Genomic DNA, 12851 nt, shown 5'->3' on the forward strand with positions numbered 1-12851 from the left:
AAATAACTTGTACCATAGTTTATACAGTCGAGCCTTAACCATAGTTAACAAATTTGCATAGCGGCTCAAGCACGACTATTCACTATCTTAACAAAAGACAGGTTAACACCAATTCTACATAAGATCCACATACTGTGACTGTAATTAGAATTTCATTTATGTGCATCCATAAAATCATCTCATTAACGCCACATGTAGTGCATTTAAAACTCAAGCAAATTCTCTCATATGCTAAGGAATTTATAACATAGAGGGTAAGAAACCAACATACAGAACAATCCATGCAAGTGAGTCAAACTAGATCAAAAGAGAGAACGACACTTGGAAAACAGAGCACCGCTACCCAACCTAGAAATGACTCTTCAGTTCACCACCGAGTCGAGGTTCTTGCCATGGATCAACCGCCTCCAATTGATCTATGCAATGGGTATTTAATACCTTCTTTCATGATATGGTTTCCATTAGCGGTGTCTCTCTTTTATGGATCTTTTTATCCATTTGCGTAGGCTTATCTCATAAAAGCTCACCTTTCTCTCCCATGAGGATTTTCCTCATAGAAGATTGCCTTTCTCTCCCGCACAACTTTTATGTTTTTCTCAATGGATATTTATCTCCAATCCATCCAACTTATCTAGAATTAAATCGAGAAGCTTTACCATGAAAGAATTATCCTTTCCCATTCACCAATGTGATTTGGCAAGAATCTCATCTCTTGGTGTCTCGCTTTTCCAAGTGATTAATTTATTAATAATGTATTTACTTGTTATATTACACATCATACCTAGCTTTCCTCAGCTTAGGTTTGCAAAGTTTGACACACAAGGGAGGGGTGTTACATTTTGGATTCCTCTCTTTCCTTAAGATCCCTCCAACTGCAGCTAGAGTTCTTAGATGATTGTAAGGAGGAAGCCCCTATTGGAAAGGGACAGACAGTTTGAAGGTGTCTATCTTGTTGGTAATTCCTATATCGAAAAGTTGTATTTTCATAGTCCAGGGGTTGGGAATACACAATTCCCATCCACTTGAGCTCAATTTTATCTCGCAAAACTTCATTGGGATCTACCTAAACACATATGCAAACATAGGTGAAAATGCCTTTCAAAAGTCTTTCACTGTCTACTTTGACGAATCTTCCAATAAAATTGCCCACTTTTTCTAAGAGATGTAGATGGGTAAAGTGAATGGGAAAACTGGGAATCTTACCCATACTAGAGTAGTCATCGACAACATAGTGAGAGGATTGAAGTTGGGAAACCATGGCTTCATTAGAAGACCAACTCATCCCCAAAACCATGGACCTTGGTCAAGGATTTTTTTCTTATCCTCAAGACATTCGAAGATCACCACAAAAAAACATGGGTCTACATCCACCCAAACTGGCGTTCATCCAATCCTATCATAATCGAACAGAAAAACGCTACTTTTTCAATAGAAAATGGGGAATAAAAGTATCACCCAAGGATAATGACCATCGCATCAAGCGCTTAATCATAAGGGAGGAGCAATAATTTGACAATCACACGTCCTTGATTTCTGTTGATTTAACTCTGAACACTCACGTAATATTCTCTTGCTTGGCGAATTAAACACCACTGCATGGAATGGACGAGGATTGAGTCGAACCCTGGATGAAGCCCACTTCATTCTCATCTAAACACAAAACTATATATACGTCAAAGCTATTACAATAGATTCTGACTGCCAACACCTCGAGGTTCTGTTTATATGTGGCTACCTTTTATGGTTACTATTGAATGTGTGATTGGCAATAGTAATGGCAACTTAGGGCTGCCAAATTTCCTTCGATTCCCTCACTACATCCTAACACAAATAGTTGTTCAATGCCTTGGTTGTCTTTCAAAACTGGTAGGCAGCGTCTTCTTTGATATTTCTCGATGGTTTAAATTCCACTACAATCACAACTTTCATTTACATAAACTTCGTGTTTTCGCACGAACGACGATTGTTCCAAGGTGAAATGTCACTTGGATGGTTTCAATGTTGTTGACCCATCATAACAAACTAACGGATATGCCCATTACAATTTTATACCACCCCATTATCAATATCAATTATGCATGGGAACCAATTAAAGCAACTTTTCACATTAATTTTATATGAGCATGAGAACATGTGTTAACAAGCAGCCCATAAAGCCTCATTTTGAATGCCATAGTCACTTAGAAGGAATTCCTCTTGTAGTAGCATCCTCCCTACTAAACTTTTCTAGTGCTCACATTAGAACCACCATTACAACAAGATATCTTTCTAGTGTTGACAACACCATTATAGTAAGATACCTCAAGAGAGACAGAAAATTTAAAAAGTATGATAGTAATACGTATCCAGAAGATGGTATTGAAACTAGTAATTGTTCACGAATCCATAAGATTGTAAGGTCATTCTCATTATCATAATCATTGTCATCATCATCACCATCATCCTTGTCATTGTTATTGCCATCATTACATTATCATCATAATCACCATTCATGCCATCATCATCATCATTATGGACATTGTTTGCAATTGTTCATAATTGTAGATGTTGTAAGAAATATCATCAACCCAAAAAATGTGATCAGTGCTAGAAAAGGGTTGTTTAGGACACATTGATATACGTAAGAGAAATAACAACTCTATTTTTGACAGATGATCGATGATGATCATCATCACCACCATTATCATCGTCATTGCCATTTTTATCATCCCCATCATCATCATTAATGTAATTTCTATCGACATTGTTGTAATCATGCATCATCATCATTCATGCCATTATTGTTTTTGATGATGACCTAGATGAAAATGATGATCATGACGCCAAAGATAATGCTTATGATTATGACAATGACAACATCTAAAATTGGGAAGATTCGCCAACGTCATTAGCATCGTCATCATCATAATCATTGTCATCATCATCATTGTCATTGTAACCACTATCGTCTTTATCATCATAATCACAATCCATGTCATCGCCATCATCTTCATTTTCATTATTGTCAATATTATTGACATTGTCATCAATTGTTCATAATTGTCAATGCCATAAGGAATATCATCAATGCAGAAAATATGATGAGTGTTGGAAAAGGGATGCAAAAGCGAACATAGAAATGGGGGCAACAATAGAAGTAAAATTGGATGAAAAGTGGATACAACATAAGTAGATGCACAACAACATGAAAAACCTGACACAAAAGTGGATGCAAAAGTAGATGCAGTTGTCAATGCAAACTTGGATGCAAACATGAAGGCAAAAGTGGAAGCAAACATGGGTCCAATGGTAGGTGTAAAACTTGGCACAAATTGTGGTGAAACAAATGTGGATGCAACAAAAGAATCAAAAGTATATGCAAAAATGGATGAAACAAAAGTGGATGCAATAGGGGATGCAAACGTGGAAGCAAATGTGGTTGCTATGGTAGGCGCAAGATATGGTGCAACAAAAGTGGATGTAACAATAGACAAAAAATATGCAAAATAAGATGCAAAAATGGATGTAAAAGTGGAAGCAAACATTGATGCAACAGGAAAAACAAAATTGGATGCAAAAAATGGATATAATGTAAGTAGATGCAAAAGTAGATACAAAACGAGATGCAAAACCCAATGCATAAACCTGACATAAAAGTGGATGCAAAAATAGATGCAATATTTGATGCAAAAGAGGATGTGAACATGGATGCAAAATTGGAAGCAAACGTGGATACAACAGTGAGTGCAAAACATGGTGCAAATTGTGGCATAACAAAAGTGGATGTAATGATAGATGCAAAAAAAGAATCAAAGTATGATGCAAATGAAGATGTAAAAAGGGATGCAAAAAGTGAAATTTAAAATGGGTGCAACAGTGGATGCAAAATTGTGTGCAAAAGTGGATGCAATAGAAGTTGATGCAAAAGTAGATGCAAAACGAGACACAAAACCCGACGCAAATCCCGGTCCAAAATTGGATACAAAAAGGGATGCAAAAATAGATGTAGTAGTTGATGAAAACCTAGACGCAAATGAGGATGCAAACGTGGATGCAAAATTATAATCAAAAGTGGGTGCAAAAGGAGGTGCCAAACTAGGCGCTAATTGTGGCACAAAAATATTAGATGCAATAGTGAGTACAATAATAGATGCAAAAAAGGATGTAAATATGGATGCCAAACAAGAGGGAAAAGTGGATGCAACAAAAGTAGATGCAAAATTTTATGCAAAACTAGACACAAAACACGATGTAAAACTTGGCGCAAAAGGGATGCACAAATGGATGAAAAAATGGATGCAAAAAATGATTTAAAAAAGGATGCAAAAAAGGATGCAAAAGTCGATGCAAAAGTTGATGCAAGTGTAGGTGCAAAAAGTGGATGCAAATGAGGATGCAAAAGTATGTCAAACAAAATTAGGTGCCAAACTTGATGCAAAACTTGAAACAAAACCTGGTGTAAAGGATGACACAAAACTTGGCATAAAATTTGGTGCAAAACGTGGTGCAAAACCTATTGCAATACCTAGTGCTAAACTTGGTGTAAGATTTGGTGCAAAACTTGATGCAAATTTTGTGTCAAGTTTTGCACCATATTTGATAAATGGATGCAAATAGCACCAAAAATGGGCTCTAAATGCAAAAAAACAAGTAAAAAAGGACGCTAATCGCTGGTTTTGTTGTAGTGACATATATATGTTTCAGATTTCTGTTCTCAAAATGTCATTATTTTATGTTTAGAGATTAGGTATTTTGACCATACCCACAAATTGGTCTATTTCATATGGACACATTATTCCACTTGGTGACAACATGTATTTGGAAATATGGTGTTGCTGGTTTACTATAATACAAACTATCATGTTTTTTCCTTTTGAACAAAAAAAATGTTTTCATTCTCAACGAAAAAAATTATATATATATAGAAAAAAAATACCATAATTGGATTAAAATTAGATTTAAATGAAAAAAATTTAATAAGTTTTATTGCTATAATAAAACTAAATCAAACTGTTCTCAAAGTGTTATTATTCTATGTTTAAACCCTGGATATTTTGACAATATCTACTTGGTAACATGTATCTGGACATATAGTATCATTATGTACTGACTTACTATAATACAAACCAGAGATTTTTCCATTCTGAGAAAAAAAAACTTCCATTCCTAAGAGAAAAAGAGAAAAAGAAGTATATATAAAAGAAACCATTGAAAAATAAATACCATAATTTCATTAAAATTGGATTTAAATAAAAAAAAGTTGGTAAGTTATAATGGTATAATAAAACTAAGTCAAACTAAAAGTTAAGTTAATCAAAGGGTCCCATTCGTCAGAGGAAAAAAAAATCGGTATAAAATAAATACCATAAGTTCATTAAAAAAAAATTGGATGAGAATAAAAACAAATAGTAAGTTTCTAAAACTAAACAGAACCGATCAGTGAGTGAATGAAGAGAAGAAGCCAGAAGCCAGCGTCGTGCGTGTATGAGAGTCTATTTATTTATTGGACGTCGTCTGACTAGAATTGGAAATGATAAATTCAAAATTAACTGCAGGATAAAATTACACATCTGCGTTACAATATTCGAGGGCCACCGGACTGCTTAGTACTATTATATTATATATATACATAAAAAAAGGTACAAACTCTACTTTATATTATTATGTTATAATAATAATATATAATTAGTACTTCATGTAATGTTGCAGAAGAAAAGTCAAAAGTGTAGCCCAAGTTTATTGAAAAAAAAGTATTCTTAAATTTTTATTATTATTAAATTGTTTAATTTTGCTGGAAAGTTAATAGGTCTGGATATACATATACACTTGGTCAATAGAATAATCAGTTCCCAGTGTGCTGGCAAACCAATAAACTGTTATAGAACTTCTAGATGAGGAAGCTTTAATAAAAGATGAAGCCTTATCAATCCTGAGCAAAGTTCAGCTTTGGAGATTGTAATTTTGATTAATTCGTTAAAAGTATATTAATAAGAAAAGACATGGAATCAATAAGGCACCAACTTCTTTACACAAGAATTTTATTGAAAGGACTATAAGTAATAAATATATGCTTTTTTTTTCAATTATGAAAGTTTTTGAATTTTTAGTTTTAACTCTTTTTTAATTAATTTTTTTATTTAAAATTCATAAAATATAATCACAAATTTCTAGTAAATTTAACAAAATTAAAAATAAAAATAAAATAAAATAAAATATTTTCCTAATTTTCTATTTAAATATTTAAAAAATAATGAATCATATAGACAACTATGGAGTTGTCCTTTGCTAACAAAAATTTAAAATACTTTTTTCTCATTGAAACACTTAATTATGACTGATTATATATTCAACATTGTAATGAAGGAATGACTTTTTCCGTATTTTCATGTTTTGTGGAGTTTCGCAATGAGAACAAAACATCTTAAATTGGTTGGGAGTGGTTTTCTGGATTTGAAATTGTTAAAAAATGGAAAGAAAAAATTGGAATGAAACTTACACAATGAAACTAGCAGCTCCCAGGTGATCAAGCTATACCCAGAGATTGCCCAAGAAGTATGCTTTATCTCATTAATCATTAAATCAGAGATGTATACGTTTATATTCAATTTAGGGAGATAAAAACCATCTCCTAGAAAATAGGAACTAACTCTAATCTAGGACACACATAACCACAAAACAAAATTTCTCCATTATTTTCAACTCTCCCCCTTAATGGAGAAAGGATTCAGTTGCACAGGTAACGTCTCCCTAAACAATTCAAATTCATTCTTCCCAAGAGGCTCGGTGAAGATATCAACTACATTTTCATAGGTGTTACAATATTCAATAAAATTACCTTTGGACTAAACCTTTTCTCTAACAAAGTGAAATTGAGTATCTATATGTTTTGGGTTTATATAAAAAATAGGATTATTTGCAGGCTTCATTGAACTTTGGTTGTCGCATTCGGTCATCGTAGCATCCCTTTGTTCTTCTCCTACAACAGAAAGGAGTCTCCTAAACCAAATTGCTTCACAAGTGGTTGCACATACAACTTGATACTCTGCTTTTGCTATTGAGAAAGATACAATACTTCGCTTTTCACTGCACCAAGAAATGACCCTAGACCCAATATTCAAAGCATACCCTATTATAGATCTTATATCGTTTAGATCTCCAGCCCAATCTGAATCTGAATCTGAATAGCTTGTCCGTTTAACATCAAAAGAATGAGTATATTTAATGCCAAAATTTATGGTTCCTTAAAGATATCTCAAGACACCTTTTTCTGCCGCCTAATGATTTTCAAGAGGTTTTGTCATGAACTGACTCAACACACTAACCGAATATCCTAAGTCAAGTCTAGTTGTATTCAAATAAATCAAACTTCCAACAAGTTGTCTGTATAATTTAGCATCCACCTCTTTAGAACCATAATCACTTTCAAATTTAACATTTTTCTATATAGGTATTGAAGTAGCTTTACACGGATCCATTCTTAATTTCTTCAACAATTCTCTAACATACTTTCCTTGAGTAACAAGGGTCCAGCCAGAATCCCTCCAAACTTCAAAACCCAAAAATAAAGTGGTTCTCCAAGGTCTTTCATTTCGAATACCTGTGACATTTGCACTTTAATTTCTTCAAGCAATTTATTATAATTTCTAGTAACAATCAAATCATCAACATATAAGGAAATCAACACAATCTGACCCTTTGGATCAAATCTGGTATAAAGGTTTGGATAATTTTTACTTCTCCTTACAACCATGTTGTATGAAGAAAGAGTTTGTCTTTTCATACCAAAATCTGGTGCTTGTTTCAATCCATACAATGCCTTCTTTAATTTAGAGATAGGGTTTTCCTGCCCCTTCTTAATAAACCCTTGTTATTGAGTTAAATATACCTCTTCTTTCAACTCTCCATTTAGAAAATCATATTTTACATCTAGCTAGTGTAGGCTCCAATGGTACTTAATAGCTAGAGTTATTAACATTCTAATGGTAGTTAACTTAGCTACAACAACAAAAGTCTCCTCATAATCAATTCCTTCTCTTTGTGAGTACCCTTTGGCCACCAGCCTAGCTTTATACATGTCTACACTACCATCTGCTTTGAACTTAGGTTTAAATAACCATTTACAACCTATGGGTTCTTTTCCTTTTGGCAGTTCAACTAATTCCCAAGTTTTATTTTTAATTATTGACTCATACTCTTCTTTCATAGTTGAACTTCATTCATCATATTGATTTTCTTCATTATAATTCATGGGCTCAACAACATTTAAAATACTAGTCATAAGATCATAATCTTTATACTTTGCAGGTAAGTGAGTCTACCTACCTAATCTCCTTGGTAACGGACTTACCTCAATTCTATCCTGTGTGATTTCCTACTCACCTCTGAATGGACTTCGACTACTGAATGTATCCACATCGCTAGGTTCATCTTTTTGTTGTTTTCGCTACTATTTGAAATGGTTTTCTTTGGCTTCATCATTACCGTGATCAATTAGTAAAGGCATGTGCCACTCCTCATAAATTCTATCCTTATTCCCTTCATCAACTTGTTCATGAAATATAACATCTCTACTCGCAAACACCTTGTGAGTATATGGATTAAACATCTTATATTCTTTGAAATCAGAACAATACCCTACAAATATGCACTTTATAGCTTTAGCATCCAATTTCTTCCTATCTTCCTTAAGAATGTGTGCAAAAGCTTTAGAGCCAAATACTCTCAAGCAATGGATTACAAGTTTGAAACCATACAAAGCCTCAAATGGACTCTTGAGATCAAGACACCTAGTTGGACTTCTATTCTTTAAGTAAACTGCAGTTCTAATTTCTTCCACCCAAAAACCATTGGATAGGTTCTTACCTTTTATCATGTTGCATCCACACTCCACCAAAGTTTTTTTATGCCTCTCTGAAACCCCATTCTCTTGTGGAGTGTGGGGTACTGTAAACTGTTGTGCTATCCCATTGACAATGCAATGTTTGATGAAGTTTCCAAGCTTGTATTCTACTCCTTCATCTGAGTGGAGAATTTTGATGACCTTCCCTATCTTCTTTTCAACCATGTTTCTAAACTATTTAAAATACTCAATAGCATGAATTTTCCTTCTAAGAAAGTATAACCAAGAATATCTTGTGTAGTCATCAACAAATAACAAGAAAAAATAAGCTCCACCCAAGGACCTTCTCTACATGGGTCCACATATATCAGTATGCACAAGTTCGAGTATGTCTTTCTTTCTTCTATTTAAGCTAGAGGGAAATTCATCCCTATGAATTTTTGCAAGTACACAAAATTTACAATCAATATGTTCGTTCTTTAAAACAAGAAGTCCTTCAACCATACCTTCTTTCTGTAGCAACAATAAATCATGAAGGTTGATGTGTCCAAACCTTTGATGCCAAGATTCTCTGTTGTCATAGTCGTTGAAGTTAAAGATTGATGTGGTACGCTTGTAACATTAAACTTATATAGGCCTCCAGCTCATACTCTTGATACAATCGACTTCTGATCATCCAACAAATCCTTTATAACATAGTACGTTTTGAAAAATTCTACCCTTAAATTCTGATCTACAATCATGCAGAGAGAGATCAAATTCTTTTTATACTAGGTACATACATTACATTCTGGATGTGCCTGATATTACCATTAGGCAATATCACATGAATATATCCATACCCTCTAATATGATATGATTTTTCATCTCCCAGGTAGATGTTCATACCATTGCTGGTCTACTTGAAATTTTCATAGAAATGTTTATTACATGTCATATGAGTGGATGCTACAGAATCCACAAACCAAGTTTCAACCTAATCAACCTCAGCAGAAAGAGAAACATCGGACACAAATAATTTAAGATCATGATTTTGATCCTCGCTAGCAAAATGCCCTGTATGCCTCTTGTGTTTATGTCTCGTTTCATCAGTATTCGTTTTATGACAATCTCTAGAAATATGACTAGTTTTACAGTAAAAACACTTAATTCCTTAACCATTTCTAGCATATGACATACCTTGAAATAGATTTTTCTGAGATGGACCACTACTTTTATGTCCTCCTCTTGGTTTTCCTTTGAAGAACTTTTCTTTGCCACCAATGCAAGATCTGCATTCTAAGGCTTCAGATTCATATTCCTCTCTTCTTCCTGCATCAAGATCCCTGTCAACTCCTCAAAGGTGGGAGATTTCTCCCTCATAACAAGCCTGTAATGAACATTTTATAATCCTCTGTCATACCATTTAAGGTAATTGTGATGAGATCTGTATTGGACACTTTCTCCCCTATGTCACTCAACTTGTCTCTTAGTTCTTTGATCCGTGAGATGAATGCAACAATCGATTCATTCTCCCGCATTCTGATAGACAAAATATTGCTCTTCAGAAACAATAGATGATTTTATTTTTGTTTTCATACAAATCTTTGAGCGTCACCCAAATGTCATTAGAAATTTCACATTCTCATATGTGAAGGATTTTGATGCTTTTTGGTGACATCTTCAACAACACCTTCGATTTATTTTCCCTCTTCCCCCAATACTGAACTAATGTGGGTGTGGCACCACCAGCTACAATCGACTATGATTCATGTTTGTTCGAAATTTTCCACACACTGGAACCCTCGAGCAATGTCTACAACTTGAACTTCTTGTTGGCGTAATTTGTCCCATTGAGCTTGTTTCTCTCATTCAGGTATGTCATTTTCCACACACTGGAACCCTCGAGCAATGTCTACAACTTGAACTTCTTGTTGGCGTAATTTGTCCCATTGAGCTTGTTTCTCTCATTCAGGTATGTCTATGCAATGTTATTATTCATTGTGATAAAAACACGACTCCACTAACCGATCCATTGGTCCAATCTATAGAACTAGTAATTCAGCACCTGATCTATGGATCCAACACCAGATCCTCCAACAGTCGATCTATGGATCTAACTCCAGATCCTCCAATTGTCAATCTACGAATCGAACTCTAGATCCTCCAACAGACGATCTATGGATCAAATTCCAGATCCTCCAATAGTTGATTTGTGGATTGAACTCCAGACAGATGGCCTTCAAAAAACTGTTGGACACGACCATCAACTCAGGTCGCCTCCAACAGGAAAAAAACATTAATGCCCTTTCACTATACTGTAGGTCGCGCTAACGAAAAATTCTGTAATTTTTCTGGACTAACACAGTTTTCACCCCTAAAACCGTTGTTGATCAGCATTGTTTCACATTGCATAGCCAACGCTGCTGAGTATGGGTTTGACCCCTACAACTAGCATTGATCGAGCTTCATTATAATTTAAATGCTCTATCACAAAGGCAATCGAGCCAACCACCAAGGCTTAACTTGGCCACCAAGGCTATTCTCAGCCACCAAGGCTCTCAATCTAGCCACCAAGGCACACTCACCACAAACCCAATTCTCTGTGCTCTGATACCATGTTAAAAAATGGAAAGACAAAACTGGAATGAAACTTACACACAGAAACTAGTAGCTCACAGGTGAGCAAACTACACCTAAAGATTGCCTAAGCAATACACTCTATCTCATTAATCATTGCATGAGAAATATATAAGTTTACATTCAATTTAGGGATATAAAAATAATCTCCTAGAAAATAGAAACTAACTCTAATCTAGGACACACACACAACCATGAAACAAACTTTCTCCATTATTTTTAACTAAAATCTCTTTAAGAACTTGAACATAACAAAAATGTAAAATTGCAAATGAGTTTATGATATGAAGATTTAGGTTAAAACTCTGTTTTTATTATTAATAAATACCAATTCAAATCTAGAATATTATTAAATTAAAATACAATTACATATATTACCAGTATTTTATTTGTTATAAATATTTTTATTATGTTGATTTAAAATATTACCATAAAGAAAAACTAAATTATACACATAATAATAATAATAATAATAATAATAATAATAATAATAATAATAATAACAATAATAATAATAACGAGCAGTTTTAGGTGTTATGTTTTGGAAATTTTTCTAGTATATTTTCTTATCTAATTTGTTTAGAATCCAGCAAGGATTCATTGAAATTAAAATTTTGACAGGTGAATTGTTCACAATTGAAGTGCCTTGGGGGGTTTTGAGGGTGTTGAATCCACATATGCAACAAAAAAATGAGTTTAAACAACACAAATCAAGATTTGGCTACAATTTTTTTGTCGACATCAATCTGCCTCAAACTCCAAAAATTCGCACTTAAAAGCTACTCCTAATAATAGTACACATTTTATAATTCTAAATAAAAATGAATGTTTAATATGATTTCTCAATGAACATGAAAACCGAATAAATTTGTATTTTGCAAATGGTACGAATTTATTGCATTGTGATTTACTAACAACCAGTTTTATTATTCATTTTATTGTATTTTCATATAAAAAAATAGTAATGTTTTTTTTTTTACTCTGAACTAAATCCTTGATTCCAATTTTATGCTTTTGTTTCTCACATTCTAGTTCATCTTTTATGATTGTTAATTTTTTATTATCCCGTTAAATATTATTGTATAAGTGATTTCAATATTATAGTTGTTCAAAAAATAAGGATTTAATTTTGCAAATTTTAATAGGAGTCGTCTACGGAGGTGGAGGAATTGCTTGGACAGCCAAAAGTGACCGGAATTCGGGAAAAAATATTTGAAAAAATCTTGTAGATGCAGAGCTTGAATCATGTTTTTATGGTGGAAATGGATTCAATACCATCAAAAACCTCTAAGGCACCTAAAATTATGAATTTTTACAACTTTTACATGGATTTACAAAAATCTCTACCAAATTTTTTCAAAATATGTCTAAAATTTCCACAACTTTCAAAGCGAAAAAGCATAATCCTTAGACT

The sequence above is a fragment of the Pinus tabuliformis genome, chromosome 7 (assembly GCF_031772625.1).
Source record: "Pinus tabuliformis cultivar Carrire ecotype Pingquan chromosome 7, CPIR1, whole genome shotgun sequence".
Classification (NCBI taxonomy): domain Eukaryota; kingdom Viridiplantae; phylum Streptophyta; class Pinopsida; order Pinales; family Pinaceae; genus Pinus; species Pinus tabuliformis.